At 40.8% G+C, this 16,612-nt stretch overlaps 1 long non-coding RNA gene across 1 annotated transcript in view; it reads left to right on the forward strand.

Annotated features, from left to right (window-relative positions):
- LOC141581010 (uncharacterized) overlaps window positions 1-13,093 on the forward strand; it is a 38,298-nt gene extending 25,205 nt beyond the window's left edge. The window contains exons 8-9 of the long non-coding RNA XR_012513409.1: window positions 94-296; window positions 12,535-13,093. This is a non-coding gene — a long non-coding RNA (uncharacterized LOC141581010). The remainder of the gene's footprint in view (window positions 1-93; window positions 297-12,534) is intronic.
- Window positions 13,094-16,612: the final 3,519 nt, after the last annotated feature.

The raw sequence follows: 16,612 nt of genomic DNA on the forward strand, positions 1-16,612 counted from the left end.
GAGAGAGCCTCTGGAGAACTCAGCGTTTTCTGTGATTCAGGTTGCATCCGATGGCTCCGGAGCTTCATTCACGTGTCTGTTTCATTAGCACAGGCTCTGAAGTGGAAGTGCCCAAAGTCCATGTTGGAATGTCACTGTCAGCAGCAGCAACGATTAAGAATAACCTGGACCACCATCCCTCTGAAAAAGCACCTCCTGTGAGCCTAACCCTACATAATAAGGAAGAATGGGCTTGGGGCTGACTCACACTAGACGCTTTGAGTTGTGCCTACCTCCTGTGCCAACCACACAACCAGGTGGGTAGAAACCCCCAATGGGCCAGGTCTAAGTGGTGTGCCAAAGTCTGAAATTACTGGCAGGGTCACGCTCTGCCTTCACTCTTACTCAGAAAACTGCGAGTAGAGAGGCATAATTTTCCCAAAGGAAAGATGAGTTATGGCTGCTAGGAGAGGGAAAACCAAGGCTGAGCAGGCAAAAGCTACTGATCCCCACTTATCTGGTAGATGCATATGTGTCCTCATTTTTATTTTATGTTTTATTGTTATAATCTCGGCTTTCATTTCAGATTTGAGGGTACAGGTGCAGGTTAATTACATGGGTAATTTACGTGATGCTGAGGTTTGGGGTACAACTGATTCCATCACTCGGGTAGTGACCATCAAACCCAGTATGTTGTTTTCAACGTTTACCGCTGTCCTCCCCCTGAGTAGCCCCCAGTGTCTATTGTTCTTATCTTTATGTCCATGTGTACCCAATGTTGAGCTCCCACTTATAAGTAAGAACATGTGGTATTTGGTTTTCTGTTCCTGTGTCAGTTTGCTTAGGATAATAGCCTCCAGCTGCACATCTATGTTGCTGCAAAGGATGTGGCCTCACTCTCTTTTATGTCTGTGTCTTATTCCATGGTGTAGATGTACCACATTTTATTTACCCAGTCCACTGAGGGACACTTAGGTTGATTCTATGTCTTTGACATATGCCACCATTTTCAGAGAGGAACTTTTTGCGGATGCAGAAACCAGAGCTCAGGGAAGTTAAGAGATGTGCCTGAAGCCTCGCAGGTGGTAAAAGCTACAGCTAGAGTCTGACCAGGAAGGACACTTGGTCTTCAGAGCTTTTGCTGCAACAATGAACGTTACGGTCTCCTAAACATGGCCTGGGCGTAATCCAAGGTGCAATACGACTTAAAGGAGACAGTCAATAAAAGCATCAGCATTTCCATGGGGTGCACATATGTGTAGTTTGGTTGGTCCAATGCTAAGAAGAAAGACGGACGGAGGAATTACACTTCTCCTAGACTGACTTCTTTAGAGATCGACTCAGCCAAAAGCTGACAATAACTTCAGCTTACTTCTGAGTTACTTCTGAGTAAATGCGACTTCAGAGAAACCTCCGGAGTCAGAACAGTTTGGGGCAGAGCTCAGTTTTCTCCCTACCATCTGTTTACACTGGGCTGAAGGGGAGTGAGTCCAGTAGATGTATACATCACTGAAACATGATGATGTGGCCTCTAAGACCCCCTTACCTGAAGGATCCAACTCTTCCAGACAGAAAGATGTAGCAACAGCGGATGAAAGCTCAGGAAGATGGTCATGCTGGGTTTTACTCCAATCCCACAAATGGTTATAAAACATGACTTGGTAGAAGTCCCTCTAATTTGTAGTAGGTTGAAAATGAAACCTAGCAGAGACAGGGGAGAAAATCGAATGCAGCTGGCACCTGTTATATTAAGACCCAGAACTACCGTGATTGGGAACGGCGGCTCAGGACATCTGACCGCTGGAGTTGCAAACGGAATAGGTTTCTGCCTGAAATGGACCAGGTTCCCAGGAGGTAATGAGACTGCGTTTTGTGGATCACTGTAGGCTCTGAAACAGTCTCTGTGTCTTGCAGCTGTGGCAGAACATTTCACAATCAGAAGTGCTTTATGGTTCTGAACATTTATGTCTAAATGTTCACCTGCCACCACTTGGCAGGCCAGTGGAATTTTGGCAGTGGCTAAAACAAAAGGCCGTCTTTCTTCTCTGAGGAAGACAAGAGCCTCAGGACACTGAGTCCCTTTGTCAGAGGTGTCTCGGCTCTGGAGGCCTAATGTGAATCCCCCGAGAAGATGCGGAGTTCACATTTCCTGGACGTTTACTGCTACCTCTGGCCTGAGAGCAAGACAGAAGCCAGGGGTGGTGGGTATCTTGTCAGCAAGTGCTGCCCGGCATCTGGGCCTTCCAGTAAGCTTGAGAAGAGTTTGGAGAAGCTGTAAGTAAGTTCACAGAAAGATGGTCTCTGCTTCGAACTCTTGACACCAAAGGCCTTGGCTTATCCAGCCCCCTCCCTGCATTCCATGGCTTTTCAAAATGTGCCATGGTGGAGAAGACTCTTGAGCACCTGTAACTCGGTCACCAACTGGCTTCATCACAAAAAGAATTTATCCCTTAGAGGCCTGAAAAGTCCTAGGGCTAGGCGTGGGGTCAGCTCACCAACGTCCCCCCAACCCCACACCCATGAGCTGGAAGCAGAGGATGGGGTGCCGCACAGGAAAGCCCCCGGGAGAGGAACAGACGGTGCTCAGGCAGTAGCGGGTGCTCCGAGCTCCTCCTGCTGGGTTGGGCTCCTCCTTCGCCCAGGTCCACTCCTCTGGGACGGCGCCCATGGCCTCTGAAGACCCTCATGGCTCTCCCTCCTGACTCCCCTGCAGGGCAAAGCTTTTTCTGCCAGCACTCAGCATTTGTAGACTTTACGACTTGTCACACATTATGTGTTAAGTAAAATTATTTATTTATTTTTATTTATTTATTTATTTAAATTTCAATCGCTTTGGGGGTGCCAGTGGTTCCGGTTACATGGGTGAATTGTATAGTGGTGGAGTGTGGCATTTTAGCCACCCATCAGCACAATAGGTACTCAAGAGGTGACAAACGAATCAATCAAATCAGAAATCAGTAACAAAAATAGCTCTAGGAAATACTCAAATATTTGGAAAGTAAGTAATACACATCCAAATACATATCCTAGTCAAAAAAGTAATGGAAAATAAATTAGAAAATATTTTTCACTAAGTAAAAATGAAAATACAACATGTCAAAAATTGTAGAATACAGCTATAACTTAAATACAAATCTTCAGCAGTGAACATTTATATTAGAAGAGTCTCAAATCAATGACTTACACTTCTACCTTAAGAAACCAGTAAAAAGCAGATAAAATTAAACATAAAGGATGTAGATGAAAAAAACTTACGAACATCTCTGGCGGTCTGAATGTTGTGTCCTCTCAAAATTTATAAACTAAAACCAAATCACAGAGGTGTTGTTATTAGAAGGTGGGCTTTTTGGAAGTGATTAGTTCATGGGGGCCAAGTTCTTATGAATAAATTAGTGCCCTTACTCATGAGACCCCAAAGGGCCCCTTCACCCCTTTTGCCTTGTGAGGACATAGGAAAAAAGAATGCATCTATGAACCATCAACTAGTCCCTCATCAGAAATCAAATCTAACAGCACCTTGATCTTGGACTTTGTAACTTCCAGAATCGAGAAATCAATTGGTTTGGTTAATGAGATACCAGGGCTATAATATCTTTTAAAATAATGAGCCTGAGGGACCAAGTCATCAAAGATGAAATTAATAGGGAAGAAAAGCAGTAAAGTCAACATCAAACATTTTGAGATCAGTAAAAGCAATAAATCTCTGTCTAGCCAGGTTGCTCAGGAAAAAAAGAAGACACAAATTACCGACTTTAGAATTGAGTAACGTGACATTATTACAGATTCTAAAGATACTACAAAAAGGTAATATTATTAAATTTTTGTGAATCAGCATGACAACTTAAATAAAATTGGAAAATTTCTTGGAAAAGTACAACTACCAAAATATAAATAAAGAATAGATAACCTGCATTCCCCTGTATCTATAAAATAAAATAATAGTTGAAAACCCTTCTACAAATAAAATTTGAAGCCCAGCCAGCTAGGCTGGTGAATCCTTCCAAATGTAGAAAAAAATAATAATATTCTACACAAACTTTGCCCTTCAAGATAAAAAGAAGTATATCCGAACTTCTAAAATGCTAGCATCACCACGAACCAAAAGCAAAGATACTACAAACAAAACAATTTTCTCATAAGCATAGATATAAAAATTCAATCAATTTATGAAGCAACCAGGATACCTTCTAACATGTGAATGAGTAACATGTCCTACAGCCATACAATGGAATATTACTCAGTGCTAAAATGAAATGAGCTGTCGAGCCATTAAAAGACACGAAGGAAACTTCAATGTATATTACCAAGTGAAATAAGCCAATTTCATCATAAAGAATGCTGGATTTTGTCAAATGCTTTTTCTATGTCTATTGAAATGATTATACAATTTTTAAAAAATTCTGTTGATGTTTCATATTTATTGACATACGTAAATTGTATGTTTATTATAAGTTTTAACAATCTATGTATGATAGTTTGACGTGTAAGTCATCATTTTCATGTTCAATTGCATTAGAATATTTAATTTCTGAACCAATTTTGAAGGAATGAACTCTCATCATAAAACTATACATGAATAAAATTTCTAAGGACAATTAGTTTACTACAAATTTTCTTTTCTTTTTTTCTGAGACAGAGTCTTACTCTTGTTGCCCAGGCTAGAGTGTAGTGGCTGGATCTCAGCTCACTGCAACCTCTGCCTCCTGGTTTCCAGTGATTCTCCTGCCTCAGCCTCCTTAGTAGCTGGGATTACAGGTGTGCACCACCTTGCCTGGCTAATTTTTGTATTTTTAGAGGAGATGGAGTTTTACCATGTTGGCCAGGCTGGTCTCAAACTCCTGACCTCAGATGATCTGTCCACCTCAGCCTCCCAAAGTGCTGGGATTACAGGCATGATATTATCAATCTTTAAAAGATAATAAATCAAGCTTTGTAAGGCTTAGACAAAAAATAAAATTACATTTCATAAACATGACCTTTTCTACCAGACCATTTCCAAGAGCAAACAGAACATACTCCAATAGCTTCTATTTTAAATTTTACAAGGAAAGAGAATGTCATTGAATTCCACATTCTTCAGTTATTACCCATTTCTCTGTTTTCTTTCCCAGTAAAAGTTCTCTCAAGAATTGTCTATGCTTATTCATTCCAGTCAGGATTCTCTGGGAGCTTTTTATTGAATTGTTCCTCGTTAAAATCACTAGTACTCATCTTAATATTTCAGCAGCTCTGATATAGTTCAGAATCCTCCAGCTTTGGCTGACTAAACTATTCTATTTCTCGAGAAAGTGACCATTGTGAACATTGTTTCACAGGGAAGTTAACTTACAAGTTTTACCTTCCTTCATCTTCAATGATTTTACTTAAATGGCTGTCATCTTTCACTTGCAGCAGACCACCATGAATAAATTGGCCTTCTCAAACACTGGTTTAATCCCAGCGTCTTTGGAGCTACAGTTTTAATTTTCATGTTTCTCTACCGCATTTACATGTAAAGAAGTGTCACTACTCTAAAAAAATCCATTAAAATGTCGATCTTTTAAAAATAACTCGATGACAAAGTATTTTAAAAACATTTTTTGTGATAAGAAGTGTCACTACTCTAAAAAAATCCATTAAAATGTCGATCTTTTAAAAATAACTCGATGACAAAGTATTTTAAAAACATTTTTTGTGATAAGAAGTGTCACTACTCTAAAAAAATCCATTAAAATGTCGATCTTTTAAAAATAACTCGATGACAAAGTATTTTAAAAACATTTTTTGTGAAATTCAAAATGTTCCCCATTTTAACTATTCCAAAATCTGTTATGAGCAATATATATTGTTTCAACAATATACAAGCAAATATATATTATCTGCTTTAGAAACAGGCAAATATACAATGATGATACAATGTGATACATAAGAGTTGATTTGTGACAAGTTATATCTGAATAAGAGGCCAAAAAAAAAAAAAAGTGTGAGAAAACTATTTTTTTTACAGTATAGAATATAAGCACAAAGATTAGGCACGAGGCATCTAGATGTTTCCTAGGAACTCAAAAAATTGTGTAAAACACATGAAAGCAAATACTGCGAAACCGATGCTATCCTAAACTGGAATACCACACTCAAAGGCTGGTGCTCACTGCCCACAAGCAAGGACTCACATACGTGAGAGTCATAATTGGATTGTTGTTATATTTTTGGTCTTATTTTAAAATATGATAATGTTTTATTTAAATTAAGTTCTTAAAAATTAGATAAAACACATATAACCTAAAAAGCAACAAAGTGAAAATATACCGTGTGGGGAGAACTTTAAAAATATTTATAATGTCGGCAGGCACGGTGGCTCACGCCTGTAATCCCAGCACTTTGGGAGGCCGAGGCGGGCGGATCACAAGGTCAAGGGATCGAGACCATCCTGACCAACATGGTGAAACCCTGTCTCTACTAAAAATACAAAAAAATTAGCTGGGCGTGGTGGCACGCGCCTGTAGTCCCAGCTACTCGAGAGGCCGAGGCAGGAGAATTGCTTGAACCTGGGAGGCAGAGGTTGCAGTGAGCCGAGCCTGGCACCTGGTGATGCAGTTAGACTCTGTCTCAGAAAAATAAATTTATTTATTTATTTATTTATTTATTTTTTGAGACGGAGTTTCGCTCGTTACCCAGGCTGGAGTGCAATGGCACGATCTCGGCTCACCGCAACCTCCGCCTCCTGGATTCAGGCAATTCTGCTGCCTCAGCCTCCTGAGTAGCTAGGATTACAGGCGCGCGCCACCATGCCCAGCTAATTTTTTGTATTTTTAGTAGAGACGGGGTTTCACCATGTTGACCAGGATGGTCTTGATCTCTTGACCTCGTGATCCACCCGCCTCGGCCTCCCAAAGTGCTGGGATTACAGGCTTGGGCCACCGCGCCCGGCCCAGAAAAATAAATTTAAAAATATATTTATAATGTCATTATGTATAGTTCAAAAATAGCATATTCTGATTATTTGTGATTGTTTGAAAATAATTTTGAAACCTTTATACTGTTTTAGCCTTGTATCTAATCCTAATAGAAAAATTTATATTTTAAGAAAAAAATTGTAATTACATTTCTATAAAATAAACAAATGCATAATCATATCACTATTATATAACCTACATTATTTGCAAAGAGACTAAAACTTTCTACTGGGGATTATGATGTTAGTTCATCCTCAGCCTCTAAAACACACACATACAGAAGTAAAAGTAACAATTATTTAATGAAAAATAACTATAGGTAACTCTCCTAGTTAAGAATGAGCATCTTAAAGAAGGGGAGAGGGGAATCTTTTTGAGAGCAGTTATTAAACAATTCCTCTTTATCCAAACTTCAAAAATACGTCGATGTTTCTGGAATATAAAAAACAATTATTTTGAACATAGTTGGTGGAAGGCAACTTTGAAACAGAAAACATCTAATGAAAGTTGCCTCAAACTTAGGAAAGGTCTGATCTGTAGCCCCTGAACTGTAGCCCTGATAACAGGCAGCCACACAGAAGTCGTTTTAAATCTAGACACATAATCAATGACCACTAGCCTGTTTCCCCAACCAATCAATGTCAGCCGCTCGCTTCTGAAAGATAGCCAGTCTGAGACAAACTTACTTTAATTAGCATGCCTGGGAATGCCAACATTTCCACAACAGTTGTCCTCTGGGAACTACACTGCACCAGGCAGGTGGTGTCCAACCACTCACATCTGTGAGAGTTGGCCAAGCTTTTAACTTCACTCTTCCCCCAAATAATGTATAAGATCAGTAGCTGCTTAATCAGAAGAGACTATGCGTCACAAGAAGAGCTTTCTTTCTTACTATGAAAAGCAATAAATTCCAACTTTGTCTTTTCATATCAGATATTAAAGGCTCATAACCTTTTGAAAAAACATTTACATTTATTGCATTTACTACCCTTATATTTTATTATTCCTAATAAAAACAAGTAAAGTTTGCAACTCCTTTGACTCATTTTACCATAATTAAAACTATCATAAAAATCAGTAAAAGAAAAAATAGTCATTGTAATATTGGGCTTTACTTCCTAAATGGAAGAATATAAATATAGAAAAAATAGAGTATTAAAAATAACTAAAATCACCCCCAAAATGCACATAATGCCAAGTAAACTTGTCAGAATTAACCCATGTCATACTGCTTCTTAAGTGACAATTTGTGTTAAAAATGACACACCAGGGTAAACGCTATTCACCTATTTGATAAATACGTATTGAGTTGCTCCTTGCTATATGCTAACCCTTTTTCTACGCACTAAGGATATGGTAATGAACGGACAAAAATCCTGATCACGAGAGTGAAGTGAACACACAATAACGATAAACAGCATAAATAAATGTATATGTTAAAGGAGAAAAACTAAAACAGGAGAATAAAATATGTGTCGGAGGAGAGGGGTGGTGGAAATATTAAAAGGTCAGATATGGCCTTGCTGAGAAAGTGACTTTCAATGGAAGAACTGAAGAAATGGAGGGAGCGAGCTGGGAGGAGCTCTGTGGGAAAAGCCCTCCATACAGAGTGAGCTTCCAGGTACAGAGGGGTGCTGAATATGCTTTAAAGATTCCGAGAAGCTCAGCATGGCTGCAGTAGAGTGAAACAAACAGAAAAGTAGACATTTAAGTCAGAGAGATACCAGGTTAGATCATGTGCTGCCTTTTGGGTATTAGAAAGAAATTTGAAATGGGAATTGATTAGAAAATTTTGGGCAGAGAAGTGACATAATCTGGCATGTTTCCATAGGCCCCTGGTTTAAGAATAAATGGGAGAGGATTAAAAATAAAGAAACAAGACCAATTAGCAGTCTACTCACTCATGGAGGCAGCGGATGGTGGTGGCTAGGACATGGAACATCTGACTGGCTTCTGGTTGTATTTTGAAGGTAGACCTAACTAGATTGGCTGGCTGACAGATTAGGTGTGAGGTGTCAGAGACAGCGAAGTCAAGGATGACCCCAGGGTTTATGGTAGAGTTGCTGGAAGAGGTACCATTAATGCAAGGAGACTACATGAGGAATACGCATAAGAAAAAACATCAGGAGCCCAATTTTGGACCTGAAAGCATTGTAATACCCAGCAGCTGACTAAAAAGACATGTCAAGTAAGCAGTTTGACATCGATATCTGGAACTCAATAAAGAACCCTGGACTGGAAATATACATATGGAAATCATTGGCATGTACAAGGTAATAAATGTTATGAGAAAGACCCCGGCATAGGTCCTGGGACATTTCAATGTGTGACAGAGAAGGGACAAGGAGAAGCAAGAAAAATAGATGATGGTACATGAATGCGAAACGCAGAAGGAAAAACCAGGTGAGTGAGACCCTGAGAGCCAAGTGAAGAGAGTGTTACAGAGGAGAGAGTTTTCAGCTGGGTCACACATTGCTGACAGGTTAAAGAAAATGAGATCTAAGTAGCTGTGCCCAGCTTTATTAGAGTGAAAATCAGTGGCAAATTTAAGAATAACAATTCTAGAGGAGAAGTCTGGGGGGGGTGGATTATAGGAGTGAGGCTTATTATTTAATAGTACAACAGGGTAACTATAGTCAGTAACAATATAATTATACATTTAAAAATAACAGACTATGATTGGATTCCTTGTAGCACATACACACAAAAAAATTATTGAGGGGATAGATACCTCATTCTCCATGATGTAATTATTTTGCTTTGCATCCCTGTGTCAAAACATTTCTTGTTCATTTATGTACCTAAATCTACCCACAAAAATGTTTTAAAATTTTTTTAAAGTAAATGAAAGGGAAATATGATTTTGTGAGTAACAGAAAGTTTGATTTCAAAGACATCAGATCCAAGTGGCATGATTGTGGATGATTTAATTTTCTTCTTGTTCAGCTGTACTTTTCAACTGTTTTATGATGATTAATTATATAGCTTTTGCTTTTGTTTGAGCTGGACTCTCATTCTGTCACTCAGGCTGGAGTGCAATGATGCAATCTCGGCTTACTGCAACATCCATCTCCTGGGTTCAAGCAATTCTCCCTGCCTTAGCCTCCTGAGTAGCTGGGATTACAGGTGGCCGCCACCATACCTGGCCAATTCTTGTATTTTTAGTGAGATGGGGTTTTACTAGTTGGCCAGGCTGGTCTTGAACTCCTGACTTCAGGTGATCTGCCCACCTTGGCCTCCCAAAGTGCTGGAATTACAGGTGTGAGCCACCACACCTGGCCAATTATATATATTTTTAAAACTATATACATATGGCATTTTTTAAAAATAGTGAAACCAAGATACTAGATAATAAATTCATAAAATTATAGAACCAAAAGGACCCCTGAACATTTCTAAATTATTTAAGTTGATTATAATTTTTCTCATGTTTATGTAATAAAAACCACAGAAAAAATAAAAATTTCCTGGGCTGTATTTTTTGCTCTATACCAATACCATGCTGTTTTGGTGACTATAACCTTGTAGCATAGTTTGAAGTAGGATAATGTGATACCACCAGATTTGTTCTTTTTTTGCTGAGTGTTGCTATGGCTATGTACCTATAACCCCCAGAGCCTAAGGGAGAAGGAGACAGCAGTGGACAGAAACCTGAAAGAAGAATGATGTAGGTTAAGATCTCCTTGAATAGGAGCAAGGCCCCTACTGAGGGATCTATCAGCCTCAGCAAAGAAGCCAAGGTCTCCTAGCAGACCTGTTTCCTTCTTTGCTGTGTTCTTTGGCTGGAGAAGCAGAGGGCCGGAAGCCTACAGTCCATCATTGGAGCAGGGAGGAGAGGAGGGAGAGCTCTTGAGGAGCCCATAGAAGATATTCCAGGCCGCATGTAAACTACAAGGGCCAGGGGAACAATGGCCCTGAGTGTGATGTGCATTGCACAGAGAAGGCAAAAACAGTGAAGAAAAACCATGAGAAAAGTGTGTGGATCTGATTTGTGAATAATTAGCCCGAAGAATTTGCAAATATTTTGTTGCTTGTTCTGGTTAAGTTAAACAAAAAAACTATTGTACAAATGTTCAGAAGTACATCTCTCTTCATAAAAACTTCTAAGGTGAAATGCATTCACCATGGTTTCACCACGGAGGAAGAATATGGCATGTGAATTTACTGCCTTTTCTTTTTAACCAGTCAAGTATGCTGCGATTTGCAATCTCAAATACAGAGAGTTAAATGATTTATCGTCCTTGGGGTATATACTTAGTAATGAGATTACTGGGTCAAAGGGCAGTTCTGTCTTATATTCTTCGAGAACTCTCCAAATTGTTTTTCACAGGGACTGAAATAATTTATGTTTTATCAACAGGGCATCAGCTATCCTTTTTCTCCACAGCCTTGCCAGCTTCTGTTATTTTATGACTTTGCAATAATAGCCCTTTGACTATTTGTGAGATGTGTGAGATGGTATCTCACTGTGGTTTTGATTTGCATTTATCTGATGATCAGTGAAGTTGAGTATGTTTTAATGTTTCTTGGCCACTTGTATGTCTTCTTTTTGAGAAATACCTGTTCATGTCCTTTGCCCACTTTTTATAGGGTTTTTTTTTTTTGCTTGTGGAGTCAAGTTACTTATAGAGTCTGGATATTAGACCTTTGTTAGATACATAGTTTGTAACAAATCTACACATGTAAGCCCTTGATCTAAAACAGAAGTTGAAATTATTTTTTAAAATAGTAAATACCAATAACGTAATGCTCAATACTTAATCGAATACTTCTTAGATGCCATAAGCGCTTTATTACTCAATCCTCACACAATTAAAGGAGGTAGGTACTTTGATTTTTCCCTATTTTGCAAGTGAATTGTCTGAGCACAGTTGTGACACTTGACCAACATCAGTAGCAGACTGGGGTCTGACAGCAGCCTGTATAACCTGGGACCTGAGGTGGTAGCCTCTGTCAAGTCTCACCTTGGAGCCGGCCTAGATTTCTAGCTCTGTGGCCAGAGGGTTCTGGCCCAGCCATCTTACAAGTTGTGCAAAAGCCTGCAGTGAATCACTCAACTTTCTCAAGATCAAGTACTTTCAGAAAGCATCAAAGGCAGGCTTCAGGGAAAAAAATCACTTTAAAGTCCATAAGCATAATTGCATTGAGATCGCAGTGAATTATATGAGGACACCTCATGACCCTCTTCCCCATCATCACTCCAGTGGAAAGGGCCCTCCATAGTGCTGAATTTTCTGAGAGAGACTGTTTCTCCCCATTATCTCCAATAAACTGGATCTATTCCATAGAGCACTTAAGTTAATAGTGCCTGATGACACTCTCTGAGGCTTTCAATGAAATTAAAATGATTACAAACTAAGTGGGGCTGTCTGTACACTTACAAGGAATCTACATACACACTTGACTGGGTTGTTATCAGCTGTTAGAATTTATTCGTGCATCATGGCAAGAATGAATACAGGAAGAGAAAATATCGGGGAATGAAATGCGTTGAGATGCAGATGAACGGTGAGCATGGATGTGGGGTCCTGCATTCTTTTTGCTCCCACCCACAGCCCAGAGCCCTCTCTCCCTCCCACCTACTCCCAGGAACGCCGCTGAAACATTGTCTTTTTTACAGTTAATTGAAGGCTGGCTTATTGGCAGCACCATCCACGAAATTAAGCAGGGAGCTGAAAGATGGAGGTAAGAAACCTGCTATCTGGATTTCCTCCAAGGAGGGTTTGATTCTTATTCTCCTGTCAGATGGGCAAATTAACTTTGAAATGTCTGGGAACTGTGACCATTTTGCTGTTCACTGCTGAAGGCGCTGAAACACTGGCAAGCATTCCAAGAGACAGCCGGATAGAACAAAAAATGCCTCTGACCAGGAACAGAGGGCTGTGGAGTCCAGCCACACCCCTGCTCCAGGAGCCTGTGACCAGGGCCAGCCACTTGCTGTCAGACCTCAATTTCCTTGTCTGAGAAATGGAGATGACTGAAGCTGCCCTGCTTTCCCATTTTACAGGCTGTTCTGCTGTCTAAGTGAGGTAATGAGAGAGAAACTGCTTTGAAAAGTACAAAGTGAACCACAAGCCTTTATCCCTACTACCCAACCCTGATTTCAGAGTTATTTTGATCAAGAGGAGTGGAGAAGCGGAGGAGTGAGGGAGCAGCGGGACTCTATCCCGCCTGCCTGCCTTCTCGTGAAATGTCCCGGCTGAGACACTGATCTCGCCAAGCCTCAGATCTGTCGGCAGTAAGAGCAGGTATTGGACATCAGTGAGCCTGTTTCAAACAGACTTGTTTTCAGAATGTAATAATAATAAGAGCTAACTTCTATTAGCATACTTGCGATATACAAGATTAAAAAGTGTAAATCAATCGTATCAAAACACTCCCTTTTGTTCTAAGATAGCTTCCAGCTTTCATGCCATGCCTGTCCCTACACTGACATAAATGATTACAAAATATTTAGAAAATAGTTTTTTCTATTACTTACAGGGTTTTGTGCATTTCGTTCATTAAACCATCTAGAGAATATTTTTGTTCATGGTATTGGGTATATAATCTAATTGCTCTAATTTAACTTTTCCAAAGTGGATAAATACGGTCATGTGAATTTACTCTTTTTTCCACCAATTCAAAATGTCATTTCTGTCACACTCTAAATTCCCCACAGATCTGTTTCTGGATTCCTAATTGTATTCAACTGATCTCTTTAATTGATTTCAGTGTCAATACCACACCATTGAAATTACCATAATGGTAATACATTGGACAGGGTATTTGTCATTATTCTTTTCTTCTCTGTGGAATGCTGCCATATTTTCTTTTCCAGAGGGACCATAGCATTTGTCTCCTTCCTGGAACATATACCAATATCTCACATGCCATGAGCTGTCATTGTTCATAAAGTTGGCTTGGGTCCTGCCATCTGTAAGGTCACAATAGGATGTTTCTTCTTTACATGTTTCCACAGGGGAATAAATGCGGCTTCATAACTGCTTGCTGGATAGAAAGTGCTCTCTGTGACAGCCGGGAGCCCGTGCCTTTTCCAAAGAGGAGATTTCATTTCTGGTGACATTGGCTGCCCTGTGCTGGATTTTTACTGGCTTCCTCTTTAGAATCCAGCTCTCTCCATGCTGCCACACTGCCTACCTGCCCTCATCTCTCAGGGTAGGAGTGGTGGACCTAGATTCCAATCCAATTATGCCAGCCCCAATTTTGGGAATCTAAACAATTCCCTGTACCTCGCTGTACACCTTGGTTTCCTCATCTGCCTGTTGTTTCTGGCTTCTGGTAATACAAAATAGCCCAGCATTGGGCTGGTAACAGCTGCTTGTAGTTTCCATTTACTGCATTCTTTTTTAAAAAATTTATTTATTATACGTAAGTTCTGGAATGTGCAGGTTTGTTACATAGGTATACATGTGCCATGGTGGTTTGCTACATCCATCACCCCTTCATCTACATTAGGTGTTTCTCCTAATGCTATCCCTCCCCAATCCCGCCACCTGCTCTTCCTCCCCTAGCTCCCCACCCCCGAAAGGCCTGGGTGTGTGATGTTCCCCTCCCTGTGTCCGTGTGTTCTCGGTGTTCAACACCCACTTATGAGTGAGAACATCCAGCATTTGGTTTTCTGTTCTTGTGTCAGTTTGCTGAGAATGATGGTTTCCAGCTTCAACCATGTCCCTGCAAAGGACATGAACTCATCCTTTTTTATGGCTGCATAGTATTTCATTATGTGGAATATTATGCAGCCATAAAATATACAAATGTGTATATGTGCCACATTTTCTTTATCTGGTCTATCATTGATGGGCATTTGGGTTCGTTCCAAGTCTTTGCTATTTTGAACAGTGCCACAATAAACATACGTGTGCATGTGTCTTTATAATAGAATAATTTATATTCCTTTGGGTATATGCCCAGTAATGGGATTGCTGAGTCAAATGGTATTTCTAGTTCTAGATCCTTCAGGAATCGTCACACTGTCTTCCACAATGGTTGAACTAATTTACACTCCCACCAAGAGTATAAAAGCGTTCCTATTTCTCTACATCCTCTCCAGCATCTGTTGTCTCCTGATTTTTTAATGAGCGCCATTCTTTTTTTTTTTTTTTTTTTTTTTTGAGACAAAGACTTACTCTGTCACCAGGCACCAGGCTGGAGTGCAGTCAGGCAATCTCAGCTCACTGCAACCTCCGCCTCCTGGGTTCAAGCAATTCTCCTCCCTCAGCCTCCCGAGTAGCTGGGACTACAGGCACATGCCACCATACCAAGCTAATTTTTGTATTTTTAGTAGAGATGGGGTTTCACCATGTTGGCCAGGATGGTCTTGATCTCTTGACCTCGTGATCTGCCTGCCTCAGCCTCCCAAAGTGCTGGGATTACAGGCGTAAGCCACTGCTTCCGGCCTTAATGATCGTCATCTAACTGGCGTGAGATGGGATCTCAGTGTGATACAGAAAAAGGCGCAATGGGGTCAGATCGTGCAAAAGCGGCAACAGGACTTTGCCTGGATTTGATTCTTTACTCTGCCTGCTTTGCAGATTGCTTGTGCCTCAGAGTCCTCATTTGGAAATGGGGATCATAGAACCAGCAACCACATGGGCATTCAGCACAGGGCTCCGCACATGGAAAGTGCTCATTAAAAGTGATTACTGTTGTTAGAAAAAGAGAGAGTCAATGGGGTGTGCCAGACTCAGGGTTTCGGACTCTATGAAGGCTGGCAGGGAGCTGAGGAAGTGGGGAAAAAGCAGGAAAGGCTTCAGCAGTGAAGCCCTGGAAACAGATCTTCCTCACAGTCCATCGTGCTTCCAATGCCAAGGCTGATGCTGGCTGTTTGACAGACTTCTCCCTCCCAAACAAATTCCCATAAACCCAAGTTAATCTGAACAGCACACCGACGGCTTCAGGGGCTTCGGCGGCTAACTGGGGGCAAAGTGCTGAGAGGCTTGAGTGATGATGGATCCATCTCTTGGAAAGACTTTTCTGGAGGAGATCAAGGAAAGAAGCGGTAAAGCTGAACAAGCTATGATGGGCTGGGTATAGGGCAGAGGTGGCTGCCTCTTCCCGGTAGCCCTCTGCTCTTATGCAACATAGATTAGTGAAATCTAATTTCAGGATTTCCCATGGTTTAGGCTTTCTCTCCTATTTATTTATCTATGCTCTGTAATTTGTCTCTCACCACTGCAGAATACTTATGAATATCAATCCTGTCAGTTCCTGTACTCCAGAGTTTAATTCTTTCAGCTCTGAGGGCAAAAGCACCTTTGGATTCTTTTTTCCCCCTCTGGGCTCCTGAAGTGTTTGACTGCAACCTGGGTCTGTTCCAGGAGAGCAGACACTGGTGGGTGTTGACATCATGATATTTTTAAAAGTGGGTAACATCTGTTTAATTGTCTTAACAATTTTATGAGGTCAGTACTATTATGAGGAAACTGCGGCACTGGGAGAGAAAGAAACTTGTTTGAGGTCACATCGTAATGACTGAAGCTGGATGTGGGCCCGGGTGGCCTTGTCCAGGTCATCCCACTGTGGCAGATGCTGTCAGTGTGTCACCTACGTCTCCTGAGGGCTTTCTCTGGCCACTAAGGTGCCTGGGCAATGTACAGGCTGGCTTGAAGTTCTAGGGAGTCAGGGCCCCGGAACATCCCTCAGCAGAAGGTGGTGGACTGACACCCAGCCCTCTTGGCCTGCTAGGTTGGAGAGTT

The sequence above is a fragment of the Saimiri boliviensis genome, chromosome 14, assembly GCF_048565385.1.
Source record: "Saimiri boliviensis isolate mSaiBol1 chromosome 14, mSaiBol1.pri, whole genome shotgun sequence".
NCBI lineage: Eukaryota > Metazoa > Chordata > Mammalia > Primates > Cebidae > Saimiri > Saimiri boliviensis.